This window comes from Schistocerca nitens, chromosome 2 (assembly GCF_023898315.1).
Source record: "Schistocerca nitens isolate TAMUIC-IGC-003100 chromosome 2, iqSchNite1.1, whole genome shotgun sequence".
Taxonomy (NCBI): domain Eukaryota; kingdom Metazoa; phylum Arthropoda; class Insecta; order Orthoptera; family Acrididae; genus Schistocerca; species Schistocerca nitens.
Genome location: NC_064615.1, coordinates 500117545 through 500131194, shown reverse-complemented (window position 1 = coordinate 500131194; position 13650 = coordinate 500117545). Strand labels below are relative to the sequence as shown.

Sequence of the window (13650 nt, the reverse complement as noted above, 5' to 3'; positions counted from 1 at the left end):
TTTCAATATCGATTGCTTGTACAGTATCGCCATGTGCGATATAAAATAAACTGTAGAAATTATTTGTAAACTTCTGTTCACGATACTCACACACAGCTTGTCTTTTTTTGCGCTTTTTTTTGAAATTTTCTCCAGTCCAGATTCAAGTTAATATAGTCTTGAGTATTTCTAGTAGGAATTCTTGATTTCTCCACAAGATTATCACTTTCACTAATCATTAATTTTACTTCCCGTGTGCTATAAAATACTTCCATCACTTGCCTACTTCATTGTAATTTATATTTAGTTACTTGATGTTTTTCATCTCTTATTAAAAGCGCATCTTCCTTGGAACTGCGTACTTGCTGTGACATCTTAGATAGCTATTGGAAAATACGTGCGACACGATCGGTAATATATGAACAACTAACTGTACTGGACGTGCACATACTGATAAGCCGAGGTGACAGCAGCGTGATATCTCAGAACAGACTGAAACATCACAGTGCTCATGCGAATGCGGGCCTAATTAGGGTGTTGAACCTGCCTCTCGGGGACTCCCAGCCAACCATGTCATACAGCTTTACTTAAAGTACGGTGTCGCTAGAAGACAAACTACAGAAATTATTGTGAATTTGTATCATATGAAAACACATAAAAGTCAAGAGGAAAATAATAAAGTAGAATTTAATGCTCAATCATTACACTTGTATTCTTTTAAGACGAAGAAATGAGATTCCCGTCCGGATGCTATATATTTGGATTTTCCCCATATTCCCTAAATACTAAACAGCTCGAGACAAATGCCAGGGTGGTTCCTCAAAACAAGCTGCGACCAATTTCTTCCGTCATACTGGTGCCGGTTGTTACTTCGTCTAAAAACAATGTAAAAAGCGGCGCGACGTCAAACTCTCAAGCTCCTTCCTTCATCTAACTCCTCAACAGAGCAGAGAAAAATGATGGTCTTGTCGAATACTAGCGCAGCGTTCAATTAAGTTGGCTTTATCTTTACCGTGTCTTGCCAACTCACTCCTGTTCAGCACATTTGAAGTCATTTTAGTTGTTGAAGTCAAACAATTTAAAATGCGCCACGCAGCTATGAAAGCAGGCAGTCTTGGCTGAAACTGCCTTACAAACTTTCCAGACTTGCAACACGTGCGCCTGTCCTGTGCAGATGTACGGCACAGCTGTTTTTCGCTTCGCGTGAGGCTAGCAGAGTGGAACACAGGGACCGCAGCCGGCCACAGAGCGCGCGCCGGGTTCTGAGCGCGTCTGGACCGCCTCGCTCCGTCTCACATGAGTGAAAGGCTTTTTGTCTCACGAGGGGCTCGTTGGTCTAGGGGTTAGCCGGCACGGTAGCTCAGCGTGTTCGGTCAGAGGGTTTCGCTACCTTCTGTAATAAAAAAACTGAGTGAACGGTTCAACGAAGAACCTGAACGGGTGTCATGAGACGTCCGCCCCGATCATGTACAACGAACAAAATAGAACAAAATGAGATCAACCAAAAAAAAAAAAAAAAAAAAAAAAAAAAAAAAAAAAAAAGGGGTATGATTCTCGCTTAGGGTGCGAGAGGTCCCGGGTTCAAATCCCGGACGAGCCCGCATTTTGTATCATGTTCCTCGCCACGTGCAAGTTGTAAGCCTGTTGTAGTTCACTACAGCCTTGGGTAGCTTTCATTTACTTATGGTTATTGTGCTTTTACGGTGACGACTGAAGAGTACTTGATTTCTAATTCGCGCCTTGATGTTCCTCTCATCTCACTCTACTTGATTTAGCAGGTGCCAGAAGAAGACCGTAATCGCGCTCGCGTCTTCCAGTACTTGAATGTAGCCAAAGTAGATGATAAAAAGGTGATATAAGTGTCATAAAAACTGCTGTTCATTTACTTTGACAATACTAATTTTTCGATAAAAGTCAAGTTACTTGAAGTGTCAGTATTTGTTCTTTCAATGAATGTACCTGATTGCGGACCACGACAGCGTCAGATCTATGATTTTGTCACCCCCACCCCCCAGAAAATACCATTGGCTAAGAATTCCAAAACAATACTCTATTATTATTATTATTATTATTATTATTATTATTATTTAAGTTTTGTTCGCCACCTCCTCTCCCGAATATAGCAAATGCTTAAGATTTCAAAAAATACACTACTACTATTACCTTATTAATAATTTAGTATATACGTTGTTTACATCATTACTTGGTCCATCGTTTGACTAGAACTTCCAGTAAATTACAGATCAGATAAATACATCATCTAAAAAGCCCTTGCCCCAAAATTGGAGAACTAGCTGTGTCATGCCATTAACAACTATCATAGCAACAAACTTGCGCAACTTTATACGTTCATAATTTATACGCTATAAAATCGAAGAGTGCACTCACCACAATCAGTATTACACTTAGCTCTAACACTGTTGTAAACAAAGGTCTGCATACTACGGTTCTAGGAGTACATAAATGGAGGACGAGCTGTATATTCATCTTTCTATCCTCTCCACCTACGTTCGAGAAAGTCGGAGCATAATTCATCCTCTGTCTGGCCTACTCTCAACGTGTTGTTTACCGGTTCCACCTGAGGAATCACGAACCGTGTCCGGTTTGTTGTTGGCAGCAGGTGTAGTCAGACTTAGAGATCCCATCTTTCCCTGGCTGGAATGATTTCCACAGACTGACAGGCCACAAACGACGTGGGCTAACCCTCAGGAATGCAAACGAAAAGTACCATGTGTTATATGAGGTTTCTAATGTGTCATAATATCTTGCCATTTTCTAGTCTCGTATTCTCTCTGCGAATTAGCTACTAAATTTGGAAGTTAATATATCAATATAAATGCTTTCTAAAATGGGGGTCCTGACTTATGAACACCGCCCCCCCCCCCTCCGAACCCCACCTCTCCCGCCATCTTGTATCAGCCCCTCGACCATTCAGTGTAAGGGTTGCCGAAAAGAGTACTTATGCATCTGTGGTTATAGGTTCTAAAAGAACAGTTCTTACACGTTCTTCAGCGTACTGTCCCACTGAGTTGCTACCACCCGGATCTGGATGACATTTATATCAGAAAGAAATGTAAGAACTCTTAACTATAGCCAGAGTGCACCCTATTCCTCACTAGGTATTCCAGAATAGGACAATTTGTCCTAGCCCTTCGTCTACCAGATTACTATGAAAGAGCGATCTTTAAGAAATATGAGAGCAGTCTCTCAGCCGTCAGCAATGAAGTCATCAACTGCGACCAGTTTGCATCACAGGCCTCACTTTGCCTCTAGTGGCGTCACAGCCTGAGTGACAGACACAGACAGCCCTCCGCTGCCAGTTCACGGTGCGAATTTTGGTGGGGACTTATCACCCGTCATATGTTGTGCTTTTCACGCAGATTGAATTACGCAGTAGAGGAATAGAGAGCATGGATTGGAAACCGCCCGCCGGTGTGGCCGTGCAGTTCTAGGCGCTTCAGTCTGGAACCGCGTGACCGCTACGGTAGCAGGTTCGAATCCTGCCTCGGGCATGGATGTGTGTGATGTCCTTAGGTTAGTTAGGTTTAAGTAGTTCTAAGTTCTATGGGAATGATGACCACAGATGTTAAGTCCCATAGTGCTCAGAGCCATTTGAACCGTTTTATTTTATTAGAAACCACAAACAGCTTTCAGAAATGTTACATTAAATGAACGGCTTATTTCAGTAGTGGTACAAGTTCGTTTTTGTTCATTCTGAGATACAGAGTACTAAAGTTAAATGAGTGCTGAAAAATCTGCAGTTGAGATACCAGAAATATCCAAGTATATGGCTTGCTGCTAGAGATGAACCTTTCTTTCTATTTGTTTGGATTATTAATTTCAGCAGCATTATAGGCTGAAAACTGGAGATAATGGAGCTGTACCACTATTGAAATAAAATAAATTGAACATTGTACACAGACCTGTTAATTCTTTTATTGCAAATAATTTTATTGCAGTTTTAATGTACACCTTCTTATTAAATTCACATGTGTAATTGAACTACACAGTCAGATATGTTTCAGGTCAATTGGTTTCTGTAAAACTAAAGATTACATTCTTCTTCTTCTTCTTCTTCTTCATGTTCCATACCTCTGTTTTTAGAGGAAGGAAATAACTATGTTTGACAGATGGAATAGAAGAGAGCAAACCAAGCATATCCTGCTTTTTCTTTTTCAGCACTTTTCTCATGTGTGGATAAAGTTGTGAAACAGCAATAGTACCATATGCATGTGGTCTCCCTCTACCACATTTGGGAACAAATTTTAGGACGTGGAAGTCAATGTCATCATTAAGTGTTCTCTTGTAGAGCATTTTGTACGGCTTCTGCCTCTCAAAACGCATCCATTTTATTTTCAGCCAATTACATCGAACATACTCCTCATTTTGCTTCCTTCTTACCACTGCATTTTGTAACTGTTTCAGTGCTAAAAAGTCAGAATGCTTCTTTTCTGTGCATACAGATTTATTTTTTCTGCCAGTTTTCCTAACTATTTCAAAAATATCATCTGGGGAAAACATAAACTCTTTCTTATTTGTTTTTCTATCTGGGCAAAATCCCTGTCATTTGTCAGGCATGAGTGACCTTGGACTAGGGACTTAAAATCAATAATGTTGACATAACACTGAGGAGATTGTGTCGCTTTCATTAGTGTTAGGCCAATGTTTATGTACCTGTTTTGCCCACCACACTTGTCACTGTACGCAACTACCTGTTTTTGAGAAGTGACACACTTTTCAATACGTTTCAATAAACAGGTACCAATTTCCTGTGAAACTCTTGATCCAGATGTTTCATCCCAAATATACATATGGATTTCGCCGTCAGTTAAATTGTGGCATCCAAAATTATAGACGTACATGCTTCTTTTGTAGTTCGATATCGATGTTGTCAGTTTAGGAAATACAAGTGCTTTTTGCAGGTCCAAGGTAAACACGAACATCTGGGAATCTGCCTCTTTACTACATGCTGCGTCTGTAGCCATTGCTGTTCTTGCAGCTTCAGCCCTCCTAAGGTGAAGCTCCTTTTCAGTTTGAAGCTTTCTTTTTTCTTCTGAATTGGTAGCAGCGTCCACTTCAAAGCTCAATTTGTCACAAAAAGAGCAAGTGTCTTTATGTGGTGGTCGAAATGACAGGTTGAAGTCTTTGTTAAGGATTTTTCGATAGATGTGCTCTCCCACAATTTCTTTATTCTGAGATATGCATTTATCTTTGTACAAATCGTACACTTTGGCTATACACAGCTCAGGATTTAGAAACCTTTGGTTTGGATTATCCTTCCTTGCATAATGGCTCTCGGACACTGGAAAGCTTTTGATGTGTTCCTTTACATCATTAATCAGACCTTCCAGTACAGAGAATTTGTTCTGATGTTTGCCCGTTCCATCAAGGTGAGGTGTACCTCCTTCCTTGCTTTTTATTAAAAGCATAGAGAGTCAGTCGTCCATTAGAAATGTCAAAAGTATTCAAGAGAAACTTTTTGCATACTATAGCACAGTTTCCATTCACATATAATCGATATTCATAAATACAGATTTTCTGAAAACCAGAGCCATCTCTTGGTCGTCGGCGGTTAACTGAATGATACGTGCGTAAACCATTCAGATAACTATTTTGGCGATTAATATCATCCATAGCCCAGAAATTGTCAAATAACATCTTCCTCTCGTTCTCTGAAATTTTATTGAAACATTTACATGCACATTTGCAGTCCAAATTGCGAAATGTTTTTAGAGGAATTATTTTAGCAGTTGCTGTGACGTATAACTGCCCAGTGTCCTTTTTCTTCTTTCGAATATAATTTTCATATGTGTCCGTTTTCCTTGCACTCTTCTTGCTTCCAGTACACTTCCTTTTTGTCTAAATATTTGCTGCTGCACCGTTCGCACAGTCATCAGTAAAAGTGTCTCCTGTTTCGTCCTTTTTTGCACTTTCTTTGGAAGTTTCATCGTCATCGGTACTGGTATCTAGATAGAAAGTAACACAAGTTATGATTTATACAGCACCAGATGATTGAAAACATACGTATATGTCAAATACATTAAGATGTACACCCTCATTTTCCATTGTAATTGTCAACATAACCTTCATTCTCGCATATTCCTTTTTTTGGAACAAAATGTCTATAATGCTGAGAGAAAATTAAGTAAATTCTTTTTTCCTGCAATCTTTCGAAAATCTGAATCATCAATTGTATCACAATCACTTGATAATGCTCCTGAATCCATCATCTTCGCAAGAAATAGCAACACGCTGCAATACATAAAAGCACCCGGACCTGTACCACTACTGAAATAAATTCCTGCTTGCTTTCTCTAATGCGTCAGCATTGAGGCGCACTCTGTTGGCAGCAGGACGAAGCTGGAACTGTCCCATTATGCAAATAAATTAAAAACGACTTGGGTGAGTACGTACGTGAGGATAACTCCAGTTTTTTGAAAAGTGGACTTGTACCACTATTAAAATAAACCCTTCAAATACAAGTTACCTGCATCATTTTCGAGCTTTTGGCCACTGTGCAGTCCCTAGAGTTTGAACCCACGTCAAAGAAAGAGCTTCTAAATGAGAAAAGGAAAATTCAGGAAATAAAACTAGAACCGAAAAGATACATCACTAAATCTGCAGAAGCCCGCCCGACTAGCCGCTCAGTCTAACGCGCTGCTTCCCTAGCGGGAAGGCGTGTAGGTCCCCGACACGAATCCGCCCGGTGGATTAGTGCCGAGGTCCGCTGTGCCGTCCAGCCTGTGGATGGTTTTTAAGGCGGTTTTCCATCTGCCTCGGCGAATGCAGCCTGGTTCCCGTTATTCTGCCTCTGTTACACCATGTCGGAGATTGCTGCGCAAAGACTGTCTCCACGTACGCTTACACGATAATTACTCTACCAAGCAAACATTTGGGGCTACACTCGTCTGGTATGAGACGTTCCCGGGGGAGCCCACTGGGGGCCGAACTGCACAGTAAACCTCGGTTCGGGGTGGGGCGGCGGTGGGGTGATTGGACTGCTGTTGCCTGTTGCGGGGTTGTGAACCACGAAGCCTCTCCGTCGTTTCTAGGTCCCCGGTTCAATACACAATACACACACAAATCTGCAGAAATCTGTGTTTCCTTTGAAAATAAGAGTAACGTCTGTCTACTGTTGTTTACTGGACTTCCGTCCGCACTTCAGAATAACTGTTTGCAAAGATATTATATTTTTTAAGTGATTACCTTCAAATCTTTACCACGGTGTATCTCTCAGAAAAGCGAATATAGTCAACTATTGTTTCCAGAAGCTGTTTAGATATTTCTCTATGATTTTCGCTGATTAGCAATGAACTTTCAAACTTAATTGTTTGAAATAACTTGAATCCTACAACGACAAGTTGAAACACTATATCAGGTTGTTGTCTTACAGCACGTATGCACAGATTCGGTAAATATGAGTTAATCTCACTGCTTATCCCGTTTGCAGTGAACATCACCAATGCTAGAAAGGACTTTACAATTATTGTAAGCATTCATGAACTTTAATAAACAAAGACGTACATAACCTATTACGTGGAGAATAACACTTTAGTAACTCGAAAAGATTTCTACTTCACCTGCATGTTGTTGATCGTGATCCAAATGCTTAGTAGACACTTGTTCATCAGGCGTTTATATACAGTTCATTGTCAAGTCTCTTGCACAAACTGGCCAAAGAGTGCAGATCTCATTTTGAATGCTCTCATTATTTTCATCTTCTCAGAGTCGAAGACCTGCGAAACTGACACAAAGTAACATGCAATGAACCTAGTCTAAAGCTATGTCTGAAATTTACCCAGTAACAAATATTTGTAGCGTACAGAAATGCTGAAAACATGTACAGTAAGTGACTGTTGTTGTAGTATGTATCAAAGAATAAAATGTGTGATTTGTAAGTTTTCTAATATTATTAAAGCAAAGTAAGCATTTACCATTGCATCAGGAAGCTGACGAAATGTCTTAAGTAACTAAGGGATTCTGGGCAGGTTGAAATCTTGAAGTTTTCCATTTTTGTTTTCTTTATTGACCTTAATCTATGAATTTTCCCCTTTGCAACCGTATACGATACATATACATTAGTGCCTCATTTCATGTTTATTCACTGATTTAAATAAAACACAGCACCGTTGTGACCATGTACATTTGACAATTCTCAGAGCGAAATTTATTTTTTGGATCACCCGCATCCGAGGGCAATTATTTAGGAATTGGGGATTCAAATGAAATGAAATGTCGTGTGGCTAGACCGGTCGCCTGGTGCAAGTCTTTTCAGTCGACGCCACTTCGGCGACTTGCGCGTCGATGGGGATGAGATGATGATGATGATTTGGACAACACAACACCCAGTCCGTGAGCGGAGAAAATCTCAGACGCAACCAGGAATCAAACCCAGGCCCCTTTGCACGGCATTCCGTCGCGCTGACCATTCAGCTGTCGGGGCTGACAGGGATTCGAAACCTTTCATAGCAGTTGAGAAAGAGAAACCATATGGAGAAAATGTAACTATCACTAAACTGGAGTGCATAGCCCATGTACAAAAGCGAATGGATATGAGGCTGCAACAACTAAAAACTGCGTATATGAGTGAGATACTTCAAGATGGAAGAGGATTAGATGCCTAAGAACAGACTCATAGAATTTGTCTCAAATGAAATTCAAAATTATTATGGCCTCACTATCATTGAAAATCTTGTTAATGTAGAAGACATGAGAAAAGCTGTATAGCCAGTTTTTTCACCTCTCTTCAAGAGATGATACATTCATTCATAGCCTATGATCTCCAAGAAGTCTGCATGGAGCAAATACCGCAGAGCAGAGATAAATGGTAAGAAATTTATTCACAAACGAGCTACAGTTTTTGTCGTAGTGGAGTTCTTGAAGCGAACTTACAAAGTTGTCAGATGTAAGACTATTGAAGAAGTGTCTTCATGGCCTAACTCAGGATGCTAACAAGTCCATCAACAGCATAATCTGAGACAGAGTTAGCAAGTCAGTGTTTGCGTCAATTCGTACACTGCATTTTGGTGTCTTTGACGCAGTGGTAACGTTCAATGAAAGAAATGTTGCAATGTGTGAAGTCCTGTTGGTTGTTTCACTGTGCGAGAACTGCAAATTTATCTAAGGAAAGACTTGGGCCATCAGAGAGAGCTGTTAGAAACCTCGAAACAAAGGGAAGACAGTGCAGATGAGCAGGGAGTAGAAAACTGCAAGATGAAATGCAAGAGGCAGCTGACAGCCCATTATACGAAGCAAGGATGCGCTGAAGACTTGAATGGCTTATTCCAGTAAATTATATTTTTTAAGATTAAAGTGTACTTTTTCTCATTTGTTACAATTCGTTGAAAATTACAGGGTGTACTCACTGGAGCAGCGTGCATATTTCAACAAAGGGATTTTCTTCTTTTGTAAATCTGAGAAAGACGTTAGTGACTTACATACTGAAATAGAGTAGACAGATTTATTCTTATGTTCACTTTTTACAAAAATAACTATTACCTCTAAGCTAAGCAATACCTTCACAATCCCTCTGTTAAAGTGGTTAGCAATGTGTAACTTACAAGTGATTTTTTTTTCCAAATTATTATTCCCAATAGTTTTTGAGAAAAGGGAATTTTTTATATGAAGAAATTTTACATTGTTTCAGTCTGGAATTTTCCAGCCTGTCCGTAGCCCTTTAACACTTGCATTATCAAATCAGAGTATTGGTTCTTGCTGAGGATATCGGAGCTGGTACCCAGTTTTAGGAGAAAGAACGTTAAAAGTATTGGCCTTAACCTCTTTCTACTGCAAGCTATTTGCTATCCACATTTTTGGGGGAGGTGGTACAGACTAAAAAATAAAAACAGTGGGAAACACATCCCTCATGCTGAACAAGATCTCACAGCTCTTAAGGTATGCGTTTTAGAGCCATGTTTACCACGCGTCCTTTTCTTGTTGTTGTTCTGGTTCATACTAGTTTCTCCCGAAATAAGGAAAGCAAAATAGAAGAGGTCCAGTGCACCAGAACGATTTTCACTTGTAACTTTTGACTCGGTCGTTCTCGGACGGGGGCCCCTTTTCCCACCTTGATACGTTCAGGGGTGAACGTATCAAGGTATCCATCATCCCTGAAAATTTGTAACTTCCACGGAATTACCCGTGTGACACTTCGTTACGACAGAGCCATACTCAGGTAAGTTCATACGTCAGCTGTATGAACGGAAGACAGCGCAGGCCGTGAGGCGAGGTGAAAGAAAGGAAAGTAATGGCTCAGCAAGTCACGCCCCCGCAGTTTTCTGCGCCGCTGGGTTTTGTGATGTCATTTTCCGTCATCAGACAAGCTTGCGAGTGGCTCGTTGGTCTAGGGGTATGATTCTCGCTTCGGGTGCGAGAGGTCCCGGGTTCAAATCCCGGACGAGCCCATACATTTTGTACTGTACCTGCATTCTATTGAAAATATTTGCAGAGATAGGAAAAATTCTCTCTCCCCCATCCCTTTTAACTTGGCATCAGTGATAAATTTTGTCTTTCATTTTCAATATTGACTTAATGAGCCCACCTTGGCGGATCGTAGATGATCTATAGAACAGATATAGTTTCGTTATCTTTCAAACATACGAATTTCTTTTTTTTTTCGTATCACTGTTTTGTTTTCATTTATTCTATCCCGCAATTACTTTCTGATGTGGTATGAGTAACTACTGAAAAAGTCTTGCTGATGTGCGATTTGTAATTCTGTTTCACGCTCTATAATGATGTGTGTGTCTGACAAACAGGAAAGCACTGGCAACCAATTTAACTGCTTACGACAATGACCTGAATTTATTTAATAGCTGTGAAAAGTCCTGTAGTAAAAAGTGCCACCCGATGATGTCTAGTATATCCACTAGTATAAAGGCGTGTACATTTTGCATTTTGTGTCATCGCCACGCAGAAGTGTATATGCAAGTAACTGTAATTGAATGCATCTCTCGATAATACCGTTAGTCTGTTGATGAGCAGTGTGAAACGGATCCCGGCTACGCGCGTTGTCTGTCGGATCCTCCAGAGTGTAGACCATAGCTTCCAGCCTTTCTTGATCTCACGCCTATTCTGCAGAAAAAAAAGAACTCAGACTTACGTTCTCGATGTTTTCCAGTTTCTTCATGTCCTATCACAAGTTTTCCTACATTGATACGATGGCGTTCTTTTAGGTGTACGATATTATGTAAATTATGAAATGGGGCAAATTTTTAAATAACTTTATTGAAAGATGTTAAAAATATTGTTGCTGTACACAAGAAAGTTAACAAACATATATTATTAAACGTTTAATATACTTTTATTAGTGAGAGGCCAGAGCTTGATGCAGTGACATGAATTTTTCGATATTTTGTGTCATATTTGGCAACATCGATCTCCAATCGCCATGTTCCACTACTGACAACCTGATTCTTTTCTTTATCAGCAAATTACTGACTACACTAAATCCTCTTTCGGTTAAATATCATTATGGGAACGCAATGAAAAACTTCTTTGCTGCATCGTATGAAGCTAGATATAACACTGGACTTTGAGTTTTGAAGCCAAAGCTCTTTAGATCCATTTTCTAAATTTATAATTCAGTCCTTCATTTTATGACGATTTTCTGTGATGATATTCTAGTGTTTTTGGTTTTGAAATAGGTTCTAGCACCTAATCTGGAATGAACGTGTTGGTAAAATCCTCTACAACTACTTTCAAAAGTAAACAATACATCAGAATATCATAATTATTTGTTTCTTCGAAGGAAAGATTAGGAAAATGATAGAATCGCCTTCGACTCAACTTTACTTTTTTTTGTTTTTTCGTTTTTGTTTTACATGGTAAGAAACAAATCCTTTTGTTTCTCATCAAATTATCTCCATGTAGCTGTAATTTCATTTCTTTAATTTTACTGTACATAAATCAGTTGAATAAGCTATATCTTTGTGCTATTTCAATAAATTCCTTCTTAAAGCTACGTTTACGCTTAGGGATTTGCCGCGGAGTTTTGTGACCGGCACATGTAGCCGATGAGATGTGGCACAAACTGCAAGTTCCTGCAACATAGTCGCCAGTATTCCGAGAAACACTCTGTTCTGGCACATGCGCCTGTATTCGCTCACTGACTGAAAACACGGCACAAACCGCAGATACATTTCCTACTGCGCATGGACAGTTCACAGGCAGACTCGTTGCGTTGCATCTTGGGTAGAAGAAATCAATTGTGTGTACAAGGTTAAGTTTTTGTAGTACTCTGTGTCAGTCCTTAAATATCAGTATGCAAAGATGGAATGGACGCTAAATAATACTCTGAAAGTTACTGAAGAATTTCGCGAAAGGTATTCGTTGTGGGATCCCACATCCCCCGATTACAAATACAGAAACGCTGAACGAGATGCAATTCATGGGCTTGCGTGTTCATTCGAAGTTTCCGATAAGGAGATGAACAGTACATTACATAACCTGAGGTCACAACACAATTCCTCACGGAATTCAATAAATGTGTTTCTTCGAAGAAATCAGGTTCTGGAAGAGAAGAGATTTACTTATGAAAATGGTATGCCTTCGAATCGTTGCTCTTCCTAAAGGATATAAACAAACCAAGAACGAGATTAATCACATTTGAGGTAAGTTATAGCATTTTTCTTCATTATTTCTATCAAAAATATTTATTTATATAGTATTCAGGAGTGTAATTGTGTTGTTTACATTTGTGCACGGAAAAAGAAAGCATTTTTTATGAATTTGATATTCATAACTGAAATAAGCAAATATTGCCACTCCAATCGTCCTTCGTCGGTGACAAAATATGCAGCAAACTCATTCCTCACTTGCTTCGCGTCTTCGGCAACATTTCTACCCGTCCTTGGCAGCGATGTGAGTGGTGGGTGGTCTCTCCATCTCCCAGGTTTCCTCGTTCTATTTTTTCATAATCGAAACTGCCTGGCGGCGAATAAATTACGCGAGCTTCTCCATTTATCCCTAAGAAATTGTGGAGATAAATGCAGCACAAAGCTAGAATACTTGCTTTCTGGGGATGGAGGTGAAGCGGTTTTCGTAGAACACGAAAGAGTGGTGATAATATGCCAAAGGCATTTTCTACAACTCGTCGGGATCTACTGAGCCTGTAATTATATATTCTTTCTTTGCTGCCTTTGTTATGACTCTCTGGGAAGGGCTTCATGACGTATTGTTGTAATACAAAGGCATCGTCAGCAACAATTACGTATGGTGTAGACACTGTTCTTCCAGACAGAGATTCCGACCCTGGTACATGCAGCGCACCTGCTTGAAGGGCTTTGTTGAAGCTTGTACGTTTAAATACACCTGCATCTGATATACGTCCTTGCACTCCCACATCTGCATAAATAAACTGGTAGTCGGCATTTACTAATGCCATTAAAACAATACTGAAAGTGTGTTTGTAGTTATTATAATAAGTACTTCCAGCATATGCAGTATTAACTATTTGTAAGTGTTTACCATGTAAAGCCCCTATGTAGTGAGGAAAGTTCCAGCGAATCTCAAATTCTCGTGCAATTTCCTTCCACTTGCATCAGAATTCGATACCTAAAAAAATAAACAAAAAAATCTGGAGATTTTTTTTTTTTTTTTTTTGTGAAGAGGATACAACGCTGGAAGAGCAACAGAGTACCAGTAGAAAAGAACAGAGTACCTCGAGTACAC

General features: G+C 39.8%; 1 non-coding gene across 1 annotated transcript; it reads left to right on the top strand.

Moving 5' to 3' along the window:
- The first annotated feature begins 10310 nt into the window (after positions 1–10310).
- Positions 10311–10382, top strand: Trnap-cgg (transfer RNA proline (anticodon CGG)). The gene has a single exon. It is a non-coding gene; the product is annotated as a tRNA-Pro (tRNA).
- The last annotated feature ends 3268 nt before the right edge of the window (positions 10383–13650 follow it).